The following is a 13,740-nucleotide window of genomic DNA, read 5'->3' on the forward strand; positions in this document are numbered from 1 at the left end:
TGCTGCTGGTCAAGCTAAAATGTAGAGTCAGGCAGGGGGACTTTCACGAGGACAAAATTCTTGGTATGAGGATATCTGCTGAAAAGAGCAGGCAGACATTGCGGCCAGAATAGCATAAACAGCTCGACCACCCTGACAGAAAGACAAGTTAAACAGGGAATAAAAATAGGATGTTTGGATCAGCAGCAACAATGGACCCCCCTCCCCCAAGTAATAGTCCTTATTCACTTCTCCCTAACTTGTGCCAGACTATTACACATCCCCAATACTCATCCCCACTACGCACATTCCTCCACACATTCCTCCACAGACTTGCCCACCTTCCCTGAATCTGACCCCCAAATAAATGTGAGACTGGCCCCGGGGGGAAGCAGCTACATCTCCAGAGATGTGAGCCCCTCTAGGCCTCTCTCTCTACTTTGAGTTGTCTTTGTTTTGTCCAGTGCTGCTCCCAATGCTGCCGCCCTGTGTGGTGACACTAAGATATCAACTGGACTTCAACCAGGCATAGGGACTTGTTCCCACTGCTAAGATCAAGATAGCTACCAATATTAATTGTAGGTACATAATGCTTAAGTGGTCATAAATGATCATAAATTTTGTCAGAAATGATCTCATTTCCTTTTACTGAGAACGCTTTGAGGACACACGGGGCTTGTTCCCAGAGTGGGTTTGCAGACTTCCATACCTTGAGTTTTCACCAGTAGCTAAGACCTCAGGTCCCCGTGTCCATCTGAGGTGGCACATGCATATTCCAAGTGTTGGTCAGACCTCATGGTTGTACCCATGAATGGGCTGCTGTAGGGTTGGAGAGGATCCAGAGTTAGATGTTCTGATTTTCTCAAAAAGAACCAACTAAATTTGGCAGACTAGTCTTCATTTTCCAGAAATGTTCTGTTCTCCTTAAACAGGCAGCTTTGACCTTTGGTAAAGGCCAGCATATCTTTGTTATGCCTCTTGGAAATCACTGTTTTGTAACAGTTGTGTTTATGAGTGAGATGGTTTCTAGATCCGGGGAAGCTTTACAAAGGATGATGCTAGCAAAGAGGCATTAAGTTCTCTAATAGGCTTATGTCCTGATAATGATATTAATGGTACTGTCTCAGGCTTCATGCTGCAATTATGGGCCTCTCCTTTTAAATGTAATTGTATAGTTTGATAATATTAGAAGTATGATTTTGCATTTCTCCTTAATGAGAGTTCCATTCCCCAAACAACAGAAATGACTGTTTATATACCATCACCACTACAATGTCATATACAATCTGGACTTTACTAATGTGGGAATTCTGTTCTCTGGCCTTAGGAATCTGGCATATGAAGCAAGTCCTCTGGGAATCATGACATTGGCTTCTAGCGTCTGCATCTGATAATAAGATTTTATGTTTTTCTGCTGTTGCAAAGTCAAAGTAATCTGGGGAGAAAGCATCTTCTTTAGCAACCAGGTGATTTTTAACCTGTGACTTCATTGTTCAACATTTGTGATATTATCTCTGGTATCAAGCATTTGGCCTCTAGCAAACTACTTTTGGAGCCTTCTTTTTCTCATATGCAAGTTCCTAGTGATTGGACTATCATGCAGTGTCAAGATTCTACACCATCCAGCAATAATTAATATTTAACCATTTACAGAGGTGGCTATAATTTTTATGGCTCCACCTGGGACTGATTGAAAGACTAGCAAAACAATGCTGTCCTGGTGGAGCAACCTAAGCATACAGGAGTTCTGGGTATTTCTGCTCCTGATACACATGTGTACTTGGACCTGTGGCATGCTGGCATCTTTTCCAGGCTTGTAGGGAAGAGAGGAGAGAGAACAGGTCTGGGGCACCAACTAGGCCAAGGGTTAGTCACTGAGGAATGAGGCCTTCATTGTGAACCGTGTCCAAAGGGCAGTAGGTGCTGGTTCCAACACAACCGAGGAGGTGAAAGCTAGTTCTAAGCTTACATAGGCCTTGGGGTCTGGGGTGGCAGTTCCATGTATCTGAATGTGCCTGTATCTGACTGGTGTGTGTGTGTGTGGGTGGGTGCTTCTGGACCATGAGGCAAAGGCAGTAAAGAGAAAAGAGGCCAGGTAAGTTCAGGGCTTGGGCTCTGTGGCTGTGCATGTGCCCTAGTGCCAGGTACAGTGAGACAAATGGGAAAGCCTGCAGTCTGGGTGAGCAAAAACACCAGGTAGGTGCTGGCACCAAAGTGGGCACCAGGAAAATAGGAAACAGGGGAGACCTAAGCATGAAAGGCCTGACACAAAGTGCATAGGAGTCACAGTGAAGTCCAGGCAGCTCAACCACTTGGGGGTAGAGTGGGAAGCACAGGACTACGATTGAGAGGGGGTAGGGATACACCAGTGACAACAGTTGGGAAGCTGGGGTGCCAAGAGAGAAATCTGTGACCTAGGACCTTTTTGTAGACCTATGTTAGCCTTCCAGATAGTCTTTGCAGTCACAGACAAATGGGCATGTTTGCAAATATTCTCCTCAGTATAACTGAGCAATCTGGACACATTCTGTCCCACCTTCTCCAGGAAGCCTCTCAGACTTTCCCAACTCTGGCTAATTGTTCCCTTTTCTGATCTCAGAGCTTCCATTGTCTGTACCTTACAATTTAGCACTTAATCAGACACAGCTGTGCATTCCTCTCTAATTGTTCTGGGTGTGTTTGTCCTGTCTCCTGGGCAAGATTACAGCTCCCTCTGGATCAGGGACTCACAGTCTTTTTGAGGGGTTTTCAGGGAGAGATGCGGGTGTATGTGAAGGGCTTCTTAATAAGGGAAAGCACTCATATTCGTACAAGATTCTACAATCTTGAAAGTACTTTTACATATATGATCATCTTTATAATTGCTCTGGGAGGTAGGTGCGTTTCAACACCCTCATTTTACAGACTATAAAGCCTGTGACAGAATTGCTCAACAACACATCTGAGGAAGAGAGAAGGTAAGCAGCAGAGGTGAGAAAAGCCTGGGATTCCTCGTTCATAGCAAGTCCCATAAAGGCTCATTTGGTGACAACAAAGCTCCTGGTGGAGTTTTCTGCATGCCTTTCCCTGATGGAAATTTTGGAGAGGAGAAGGAAGTGAGAAGAATAGGACCCTAGTTTGTGGAACTATGGCGTCAGTCTTCTAGAGAGAGAGCTGGGGTAAAATCTGCGCCAATCATTTTTGTTTCCATTGTTATTCCTTCATGGATTCTCTACCCTGCCATCATCCCACAATGCGCTGCTCTTCCTGGCACCTGACCTACCCCCTCTACTCACTCTGTTTCTTCCAGTCTTTTTATATGGTCCTTGGAGATCGCAGACTTCAATAAGTAAACTAGCAAAGATTGGTTTATCAATTGAATATCTGTCCATCTGTCCAAACTTAAGCTCTGCTCAGAATCAAATTCCCATCTTTGTTTTCCCTGCAACACTAGCATATATTAGACTGCTTATTCTTTCACGATTATGTCCCCCAGGCCCCAGAGATGGGGTGAATCCTCTCTCTCTCTCTGATCATTTCACCTCCACCGCTTGCAAATACTCTGTTCCTTTGAGAGAACTGTCATATTCCCTTTTCCCTTCTTGGCGGTTCCTGTCTTCTGACTTGGATCACTCCATTTTTTCTTCACTCTCTTAAAACTTTAGCTCCTAACTCTGTGGCCTTCATTATCACACCCCAAATTCTTGCCCACATCATGGATGGTTTCACTGTCTATACAGATGACTCACCTAATACTTTGCCCTTGAACATATCTTCCTCAATGATTCTCTCTTCTATTCTTCCCTCTTCCATCTCAGCTTTGTCATGGCCCTAACTTCTCTACCTTCTGAACCACAAACTTAAGCATCTAGATCTCTGACCTGACACCCTCTCCTTATAGCATGACTGAGCCCTGACCTCTTGGATCTGGCCCATTGACTGCTGTCCTTTTTTCTCTGATCATGCATCACGTCAATCTCACTTTTAACAAGGGGCTAAATTCCTTGGCAAAATGAATTTACTCTTTTTTTCTAGTATTTCCCTCATCTCAGCCTGCACCAGGGCAGGCAGCTGAGCCCTACTGGAGGAAACCACACAGGAAGGCTGGAGGGCATATTCCAGTACACAGCCACGAGCCTCAAGTGGGTTGCCAAGCTGCCTGCCATGCAGCCAGTCCTCTGGGCATCTCTACCCTCCCACCTTCTGCAATGACTGTGTCAAAACTCCATTCTCTTTAGATGTCTCACCTCGTCTTACTGCAACCTCAGCCTCCTATATGTCACAGAGTAAGAAGTAACGAAGTGGAAAGATTCAACATCCCACACTAAGCCTGCCTCAGTCCTCCTCTAACCTCCTTTCCCTTTTTATACAAGAGGAGGTGGCTGCCCCCAGTCACAGGGGGAGGGACTTTTATTTATTGTCCATGGTCCTCTTTCTGATGTGGCTTTCTCTTCCTCTTCTCTATAGGGTCCTCCCCACCTGCATTTAAACACACTCAAGTTATTCTATTCATAAAAAGTATAATAAAAATATATAAACAAAAATTAAGCATACTCCTGAAATAGCATTCCTCTCATTTCATTCTCTGATCCTTCACTGTCAAACCTTTCAAGATTGCCCACATTCATGCCTTTCTTCATTTCTTCACCTCAATCCACTCTGGTCTATCTTTCACCCCTTCATTCTAGTTACCGCTTTTTAAAAGTCCCACTGACACCAAGGTCGATCAAGCAAGTGGATATTATTTAGTCTTCATTTCCCTGTGTTTTCAGTCATTTTAAGTGTAACTGACTACTCCCTCCTTTTATAACATGTCCCTTCCCTGCCCTCTGCAATCCCACCCCAAAACTGCTTCTCATCACTGTGGCTGCTTCTCCAACTTGTCTTTGGAATACGTTACCTCTGTCCAGGCTTTAGATAAGGGTTTCTCAAGCCTCAGCCCTAGGCCCTTTCTGGTTTACCCTACACCTTCTTAGGAGAACCCCCTTACTCTCACAGCTTTATTATTACCTAATCATCAACTACTCCAGCCCTCGCCTCTTCATGGAGCATGAGCCGCTACAACCACCCAACCACTCAACCTTTTCACTAGGACATCTCTCAGGCCCCTCAAACCCACTTCGATCAAATGTGAATGCCTGCCATGAGGTTTCCTCAACCCTTCTCCCCAAGGATCCCCCAACTCAGAAAATGGCACAGTCATCCATGTAGTCCAAGAAGCACAGACCTGAGAATTTTCCTTGATTTCTTCCTAGTTAAGCAATCATCAAGTCTTGCTGGTGTCTATTTCTTTCCATTTGCTCTACGGTCTACAAAATGGTCCCTTTCATTTACATTATAGTAACAGCTTCCTACCTGTCACTTCATCCCACTACACCCCACCCCTACTTCTTTTTTCACAATGCAGCCAGGGATACTGAAAACGGTATACTAGGTCCTACATAATCTGACCTCTGCCTTTTTCTCCAGCCTCCCCACAACCACCATCCCATTTGTAGCCCAAGCCAGTCAAGAAGCCTGTTCCATTATCTGCTTTGCCTGATTATATCCTACTCCGCATTGAATCTCAACTCAAATGTCAACTCCTTTCAGATTTCCGAGACAAATGGTCTTGCTACTTTGTGTATACCTTTTGGCCCATAGCACCCCTGTAATTACATAATTGCTAGTGCATTTGTTAAGACCCCTCTCTTTAGTTAGGCTGTGAGCTCTAAAACAACGTGTCTACCATATTTATCATCTCTGCTGTGCACTTCCTGGTGGCCAACATGGTTTTTTTTTTTTTTAACATTTTATTTATTTTTAAATTTAATTTTAACATATATATTTTTTTACATCATTCTTCCTTTTTGTACAGTGCGTGCTTTCTCCTCTCAGGTGTAGTCCCCACAAAATTCCCACCACCAAGTCTCCCCATGCACCATCACCATAGTCCCTTGTGTAAGAACACATTCCCTCCCCTGTTTTGATCCCTCTCTCTACCTGTCTCCTGCACTGTCTCTGATTAATAGTTGCCTGTTTATTTTGTTTTTTGATTTATTGTAATTTTTTCCCCAGTCCCTTATTTGGTTTCCCTACATTCCTCCTATAAGTGAAATCATCTGATATTTTTCTTTTTCCTTTTGGCTTATTTCACTGCGCATAATCCCTTCCAGCTCCATCCATGTTGTTGCAAATGGCATGAGTTTATCTTTTTTGAATGCTGAGTAATATTCCATGGTGTATATATACCACATCTTCTTGATCCAGTCATCTATTTTTGGACATTTGGGGTGTTTCCATATCTTACCTATTTGCAAACAGTGCCACAATAAACATAGGGGTGCAGGTCGCCTTTGAATTGTTTTTGTGTCCTTTGGGTAGATTCCTAGGAGGGGAAATGCTGGGTCATATGGAAGCTCCAGTTTTAGTAGTTTGAGGAAACTCCAGACAGCTTTCCATAGTGGTTGGACCAGTTTGCATTCCCATGGGCAGTGTAGGAGAGTTCCTTTTTCTCCACTTCCTCGCCAACATTTGTTGTTTCCTGTTTTTTTAATATGTGCCATTGTTGCTGGTGGTATCTCATTGTGGTTTTTGACTTGCATTTCCCTGATTATAAGTGATGTTGAACATTTTTTCATATACCCGTTGGCCATTTGCATTTCCACTTTGGAGAAGTGTCTTTTCAGCTCTTCTGCCCATTTTTTGACTGGACTGTTTTCTTTGTTTTTGTTGAATTGTGTGAGCTCTCTGTAGATCTTTGCCAATACATATTTTTAAAATAAATGAATATATCTTTACTACTGAAAATGGACCCAGGCCCCAATCTAAGAGAAGAGATTATAGCCAAACTGGTATGGAATTTAGCATATGAGCATTTGCCCAAAGACACAGATATACTCCCAGGTATATTAATTAATGGAGAAAATGTCCTTTATTTATTTATTTTTAAAGATTTATTTATTTATGCATATAAGAACTGGAGTACACGCTAGAGGTGCAGGGGGGCGAAAGGATTCACCAGAGACAGAGTGGGCAACAGAACAGGTGGATTGACTGAAACACACTGCTGAGGGGAGCAGCAGGTCAGACAGGAGAGGTCTGCTGTGCCATGTGGAAGCTCCCTGGTCGGTGATGGAACTCTTGCTGCAGTGGCTGCCAATGGCTTCACAGTGCTGAGACTTAACCTCTTGCGCCACCAGGGAGGCCCCTTGTCCTTTATTTTTAAAATTTGAGGGTATTTTTTGACAGCTTCAAAGGACATAGCATATTTTCCTTTTCAGTTGCAAGCTGACACTGTAGCAGTTTCTTTACTAAAAACTCCTTGGCTGAGAATATGTGGCTACTGGGAGTTCATTTAAAGGGAAGACATGCACAGACACAATACACCAAATTGATGACACAGAAAAATCTTCTTCAGATGTCAATTTTGTCCCAACATAGCATTCAAATATGAGAACAGCAGCTCAGAGACGACTTTATTTAAACCAAATAATGGATTCAGGATTAATTATTTTGGCACAAAATGACAAACATAGGTTTCATTTGCTTGCTATAATTTCTGTCAAGTTCTTAAAGAATTTATATTTTCTGTCTCTTGAAAAATGTTTTATTAGTTTTCTAAAGTGTGAAAGTTAATAATATATCTGGAAAAATGCAACATTCAAAGTCAACAAGGGTATACAATTCATGTCCCCTTCCCACACCTGGGGTAACCCTAGTTAACGGTAGGCATCCTTCCAGATGTTTTTCTATGAATATACAAAAATGCGACTTGTTTTTTGGACTCCACATCTCAGTCTTAAAGAGACTCATGTGATCAACATAAAAGCAAAAGGGACTGCAGGCTGCAAAGCATATTTTCCCCAGATTTGACTCAGAATTCTTGTTTCTAGAGAACCACACCCACGTGGCTCCAGGCATAGAGTAAGGATTGATATTCGAGTGATTTGGCTGAGCTTTTAGGTGCCAGCAATGCTCACATTGGCAATTCCTTCTCTTGTGATTAACTGTGCCTCTGAAAGCCTTCTGAAAAATGCAAATCGCTGGGGGTGGGTAGGTGAAGAGTCCTTAATTCCTCCGTGTGATAATCTAGGAGGGATCGCTCTCTTCTCGGAGGACAGAGGGAGGGAGCAGCTTTCTGGAGCGCCCGAGGACAGACCCGCCTCGCGGCGGAGTCCCCAGGGGACGAGGTGGCTGAGCCAGGCCTTTCAAACTAGGACAACTTCTCCACCCGGTCTCGCGGGACTAAGCTGGGGTCCCCAGAGTTGGGTCAACAGTTGCTGTGATTTACCTTAGAAGGCAGTGCTCGGCGAGTCTCGGGGGCGCTGGGTTAGGAGGGCGCGGCGGTGGTCTCGCGGCTCCGACCAGCGGGCATCACTGGCGCCGAGCCCCCACCTGGCCCGGGCGAGCTGGCGGGTCTGTCAGACATTGGCCACCTAAGCTGCACCTACCTGGGTCTCCTCCCAACCCCCTTGGTTTACGACCCAAGCTCTGGGCACCCTGCACCACCGACTTCGGAGACACGCGTGGAACCTCGGGGACATCCCGTGCGGGACACCGCGAGGAGGAGGGCGACGCCCGCCCACTCCGCGCCGCCGTGTCCCGCGCGGCTCCGTAAAGCAGAGGCCGGGGGGCAGCGCCAAGTCGGGCACTACCCCAGGGGGTACGGGGCACCGGATCGGTGGCAGCAGGTAACAGTGGCCAAGCGGATGGGCAGAGAACAATGGTCAAGTCCCACTTTGGCCTTGGGTGCCCCGTTCCAACTTCGCTGTGGAATCGTGAGTTCTGGGGGGCGCGCGCCCCGGAATACTCGAGAGGCGCCAGGGGTGGCGTCCAGGCCGGGTCACAGCGGGCTCCGGCCGGAAAAGGCCACCCGCGTCCTCGTCGGGCAATGCGCGGATTCCTCCACCGTCAGACATTTTGCGAATGGAGTGACCTGCAGCCGGAGGGATTTAGGTGAGAGCGAGTGGAAACAGTTTATTTAAACTTCGGCTGCCGCGTGTCCCCGAGGGGTGTACTTCCTGCGGCCCCCCGCCCCTAGCTTCACCCTGGCTCTCCAGGTGCGCTCCCCGGAAGCCGGGGGGCGCGGAGCCGGGCGGGTGCCGGCGCGGGCGGGCCGAGGGCCGGAGCCGGGCCTTCCCCAAACTTGGGAGCCGGGCGGAGGCCCCGCCGCCGTGACGCGAGGGGCGGCGCCGGGCCTGATTGGCGCGTCCTCGTGGGCGGGGCGGGCGGGCCGGGGCGCCCCAGGCGGCGGCGGCGCCGGGAGCCGGAGCCGGGAGAGAGGCGCAGCGGCCGCGGCGGCAACAAGTGCCGGAGCCCGGAGGAGCCGGAGCCGGAGCCGTCCCCGCCCGCGCCCGCCGCCGCCGCGGCCACCGTCCCGCCCCCGTCGCAGGCGCAGCGCATGGAGCGTGAGCGGCGCCGGTCGCCGGGCTGAGCCGCGCCGAGCGGCCGGGACGTGGATGCGGCCGCGATCTCCCGTCCCCCGCCCGCCGAGCAGGAGCTGCTCCCGGACAAGGTGAGGCCGGGGCGGAGGCGCGCCCGTCGCCTCAGTTTCCCCCCCGCCCCCCCCCGGCGCCGGGCCGCGCTCCCTCCACCCTGGACCGTCCCGGGCGGGTTCCGGCGTGGAGCGGGCGCCCGGCGGGCGCAGCTGTTCCGGTGGCTTCTGCCGCAGTGGGCGCCCCCCCGCACCCCCCGCTTCCCTGGAGGGACAGGAGGGAACCCGCAGCCCCGAGTCTTTTCAGTCCCCTGCCCCGCTTCCCACTCCTCACCCATCCCGTCACCCCGCGAGGGGGAGCAGCCTCCGCCCCGCTACACCCCAACTTCCGGGGAAGCCCGCGGGCGGTGATGCAGGTTTTCGGGGGCGGCGTCCGGGTTGCGCCTGCATTTCGGGGCAGGGGGCCTGCGCTGCCTTTGGCTTCCGCGCCCGCGTGCCCCCTCCCCTCCGCCGCGCGGCCCGGCCTCGGTGCCGCAGGGCCAGGTCAGGTGTCCGCGCGCCTCGGAACCGCCGGCAGCCGCTCCCCGCCCCCACCCGCCTGCCGCTGCCACCCCCGGGTCCCCGAGGGCTGGCTTCAGCGAAATTTAGGGAGAGCCTTTCGCTTTGACCTCTAAAAAAATATTCCCCGCCGCCCTCGTTGAATGATTAACTAGACTTATTTTGTCTGAGACCTGGAGAGGGGGAGGGTGGGTGTTGCGTGGAGCTTAAAGCCGTGCTCCCCAAAATACTAAGCGGGAAGGGTGGGTGTGGGAGCCCTGGCTGGGGTACCTGTCAGGGCTGTGGGTGCAGGTTCTGGCGGCTGCCCGGGAACGGCAGGCGGATCCTTCTAGAGGCAACAAAACCGAGTCACCTTAATTTCTAGGCTAGAGCAGTTTATACTCTAGTCCCAGTACACGCAAAACCTGCGGTCTCCACATTAAGAGGAGAGGCACAGTCGCGAGACTCCCCAGAAATGTCACAGTGTGAAAATTCCTCTCTGAAAATAATACGTAACTTTATAAACCTGGATGAGATTATATGGAGACTCTCCTGCCTAAAACAGGAGACGGTATGTTTGTCTTTGCTCCCCAAAGCCCTAGGGACGCCCGAACCTCCCCAACTTCGTAGAAGATGGTTCAGAACAATTAGACCACATTCTCCTGCTCCTCCCATCTTGGAGCCTTGCTGTAGATTTTAGCTTGCGAGCCAGATGAATATAGGCTTCTGCTAGTTATAACAGATTCTTACAGAATAATTGTGCCTCAGAGGTGATGGGATGGTTAACAAGGTGACCGACTGGGCCAGGACTGGACCAGGAAGTTGGGGAGGGCGGGTGGACCAGAGTTGGGCCCAATCCGAGGTCTCCCATGTCGGCTCCTGGTCGCTACCCCTGAGCTGACTGCAGACCCTGAGAGAGGACAGCGCTGGGCTGTCACTTCTTCCCACTGTCCTAGTTCTGGCTGTTTTTTTTTCATAGAGGTTATTAAGCCTGGTGGAATTTGAGTGTTACATAGAGTCTCCGTACTCTTAAACCAGATTAGATTTTAAAGTGCAGCAGCCCTGTAGAACTCAACTTCAGGAAATCTTTGTCCCTTGCCCGGCCTTTACAAAACCTTTAGCTTCTGTGAAATTACTTTTTCAGTTTGGAATATTATGGTTTCCATTGGGAATCCTCCTATAGCAGGTGCTCACTACTCTTCACTTAGTTCTTTGTGTGGATTGCATGTGTATGATAAAAGCCTGTTTGTCCATGAAAGTTGAGTTTCCACTCTCGCTGTTAATTGCTCTCGATTCTGCTGCATCCTGTACAGTGACCTTGGGCAACATATTTTTCATCCCAGCCTCATTTCTGTATCTGGTTTTGGGGATGCAAATGTCTGTTCTGCAAGATTGTTTTTGAGGGCAAATAGGATAATGGTTCCCAAATTCCCAGTTTTGCATTATGGAAGTTAAGAAGTGCTTAAGTAAGTGTTGATCATTGTGTAATCAATATAGAAGTTCCTCCTGCAATCAACTTCCCCTTACCTAAAACAGTAACCCTGTGGGGACTGTTTAGATTTGCCTGAGACTGAAATCAGCCAAATTTGGCAGATGCAGATTAAGGTTTTTAAAATCCTAGGATGAGGTAATCTTTGGAGGAGAACAAACACAATTCACTTGTAAAAATTATGATTATTCCCCATTCCGGGTTTCTGATGAAGAGGTGAGTATATAGACGTGAGTATATATAGGTGAGTGTATATATAGTTTTAAGGATTTTTTTTTTCTCGTAAGAAACAATTTACATTTCTCTGATTCTAAGATACTAAAATTTTGCTACAAACAGGAAAGTAGAACTGATAATTCATGGTTGGTTTTTCACTGTACTGTTTGTTTTAATGTGTGACTATTTCAGGAGTTACATTAAGAAATGAATGGGAATACAAGAAATTCTTAATCATTTTTGTTTACATTATTCATTGTTGATATAAAGCTAAGATGTTCTGGATAGACTGTGTGGAGCTTTTTTAGTTGTGCAGGGATAACAGAAAAGTTGAGTCCATGTTTTGCAGTGAATCTGGAGGTTTCGTTTTTGTTTTGAAAACCGTAACTTAAGGATGCTGACCCAAAGCTGTGAAAGTGCCTGAAGCATGTTCTATTTGTAACGTACTGGGTCAGTCCTTTTACTTCTAACTTTATTAATAATCACAGTATTTAACTCAGTTTCTTGGGACAGTTTTATGGAAGTTTGTTAAAAACTGAAAATTAACAAATGCAAATGTTACTTCTATAAACATTGAGGTTTTTGCAACTGGATAATATTTTATTATGTAATCTATTGCTACATACTGAATGGTGGTACAGAAATTACCATGCTGAAAATTTCTCACAAAGGCTTTTTTTGGTCTTATATGCAAACTGCCCAAAGGAAACAAAATCATTTCAATGAGTTGCCTGTTTGTTTGTTTGTTTGTTTGTTTGTTTTAATGTATTCAGAATTTTAAACCTTGAAACTGGGCTTAGATAATTTGAAAGTTGTGTTTCCTGGCTGCATGGTAGAAAGCACCCAATGAAGAAGACAGCACAGTTGTGGATCTAGCTGATCCTTTCCCTGCCCCTTCCTCTCCTCTAAGGTGGGATAACTGTTACTAGGTTCTAGCCAAATATGTCTCCAAATTGTTGGATGGATAAATTCCTCTCTCTGGAGAGGCAATTACTGTTTGCATAAGAGGTGTGTGTATGTGTGGGGTAAGTCTTTGAGAGAACTGATGTAATGATTGCATCATCACTTGCTGGTGATGAGACACTGCTAGTCTGAACAAAAACTTAGGTGGGAGGAACTTGTTACTTGATGGGGAATTTGTTATTAGAGCCTATAGGGTATGCTTACTTTACTCCTAGAAACAGCCACTTGTACTGAGTTTTGTAATTTGTGAGGTGAGATTTTGCACTCATTATCTCTAGCCCCTTCTGTGAGTTTTATGCTCTTTGACCATCATTGGTTTTGTCATCTATTTTTGGAAACAAAATTTGAACTTCTTTTGAGAGTTTGCTTTGGTGATAAAATTATAAGATGTCTTGAAATATTTTGTGTAATTTTAGCTTTAGATATTTCCATAGAAAATTCTACATATTACTTTCTGTAAACATTGCTTTAGAATAGGGTTTATAATTGTTTCTTGTTCTGATGTGGCTACCAAGGGGAAATTTCCAGTTAGCCAGGAAATCGATACTTTGAACTTTTCATTCTGTGGCATTTAGAAACAGGTTTATTGTTCCAGTGTCTTCATCTGGTGTGATTAAGCTGCACATTGCTTACCAGAATGTTTGTAAAAACTGATTATCCAAGGGAATCGGTTTCAGAATGTGACCAGGTTCTATCAGAGTGACTGTGTAGTGGTTTGGTGGTTAAGAATATGAATTTGGAGTTGATTACATGAGGATTTTCTTTTCTTTCCTGAAGTATAGCGCACAGTGAAGTTTGTGAAATGTCCTAGTAATAAATATGCAGCTCATCTGTATGTCTACCACCTAGATCAGAAATTCAACATATTTGGTACCTCAAAATGTGTCTGTACTCATTTCTAGTCAGTATCCATCCCCTTGAGGGAACCATTATTCTGACTTTATCATGTTAGATGTTTCATATCATTATACACTGGTTTTGAACTTCATATAAGTGGATTTAGCATTATACGGAATGCAGTCTTTTGTGAAACTGATCTCCATTTGAGTTTCATTTTATTTTATTTTTTAAAAGATTTATTTATTTATGCATACAAGAACTGGTGTGGGGTTGGGGGTTGGTGAGAGAATTCACCAGAGACAGAGTGGGGAACAGAATAGGC

General features: G+C 46.6%; 1 protein-coding gene across 2 annotated transcripts in view; it reads left to right on the forward strand.

The window, feature by feature from the left end:
* The first annotated feature begins 8,812 nt into the window (after positions 1–8,812).
* Positions 8,813–13,740, forward strand: part of B3GNT2 (UDP-GlcNAc:betaGal beta-1,3-N-acetylglucosaminyltransferase 2) — a 28,640-nt gene continuing 23,712 nt past the window's right edge. The window contains exon 1 of one of the 2 annotated variants that reach the window (XM_037527468.2): positions 8,813–8,895. The gene's annotated coding sequence lies outside the window, so the exon portion shown is untranslated. Of the gene's footprint in view, positions 8,896–9,370; positions 9,455–13,740 lie in introns of those variants that run through there. The other variant, XM_037527467.2, reaches the window with a different exon arrangement.

The sequence above is a fragment of the Talpa occidentalis genome, unplaced genomic scaffold, assembly GCF_014898055.3.
Source record: "Talpa occidentalis isolate TD23 unplaced genomic scaffold, MPIMG_talOcc4v2.1 talOcc4.5, whole genome shotgun sequence".
Lineage (NCBI taxonomy): Eukaryota > Metazoa > Chordata > Mammalia > Eulipotyphla > Talpidae > Talpa > Talpa occidentalis.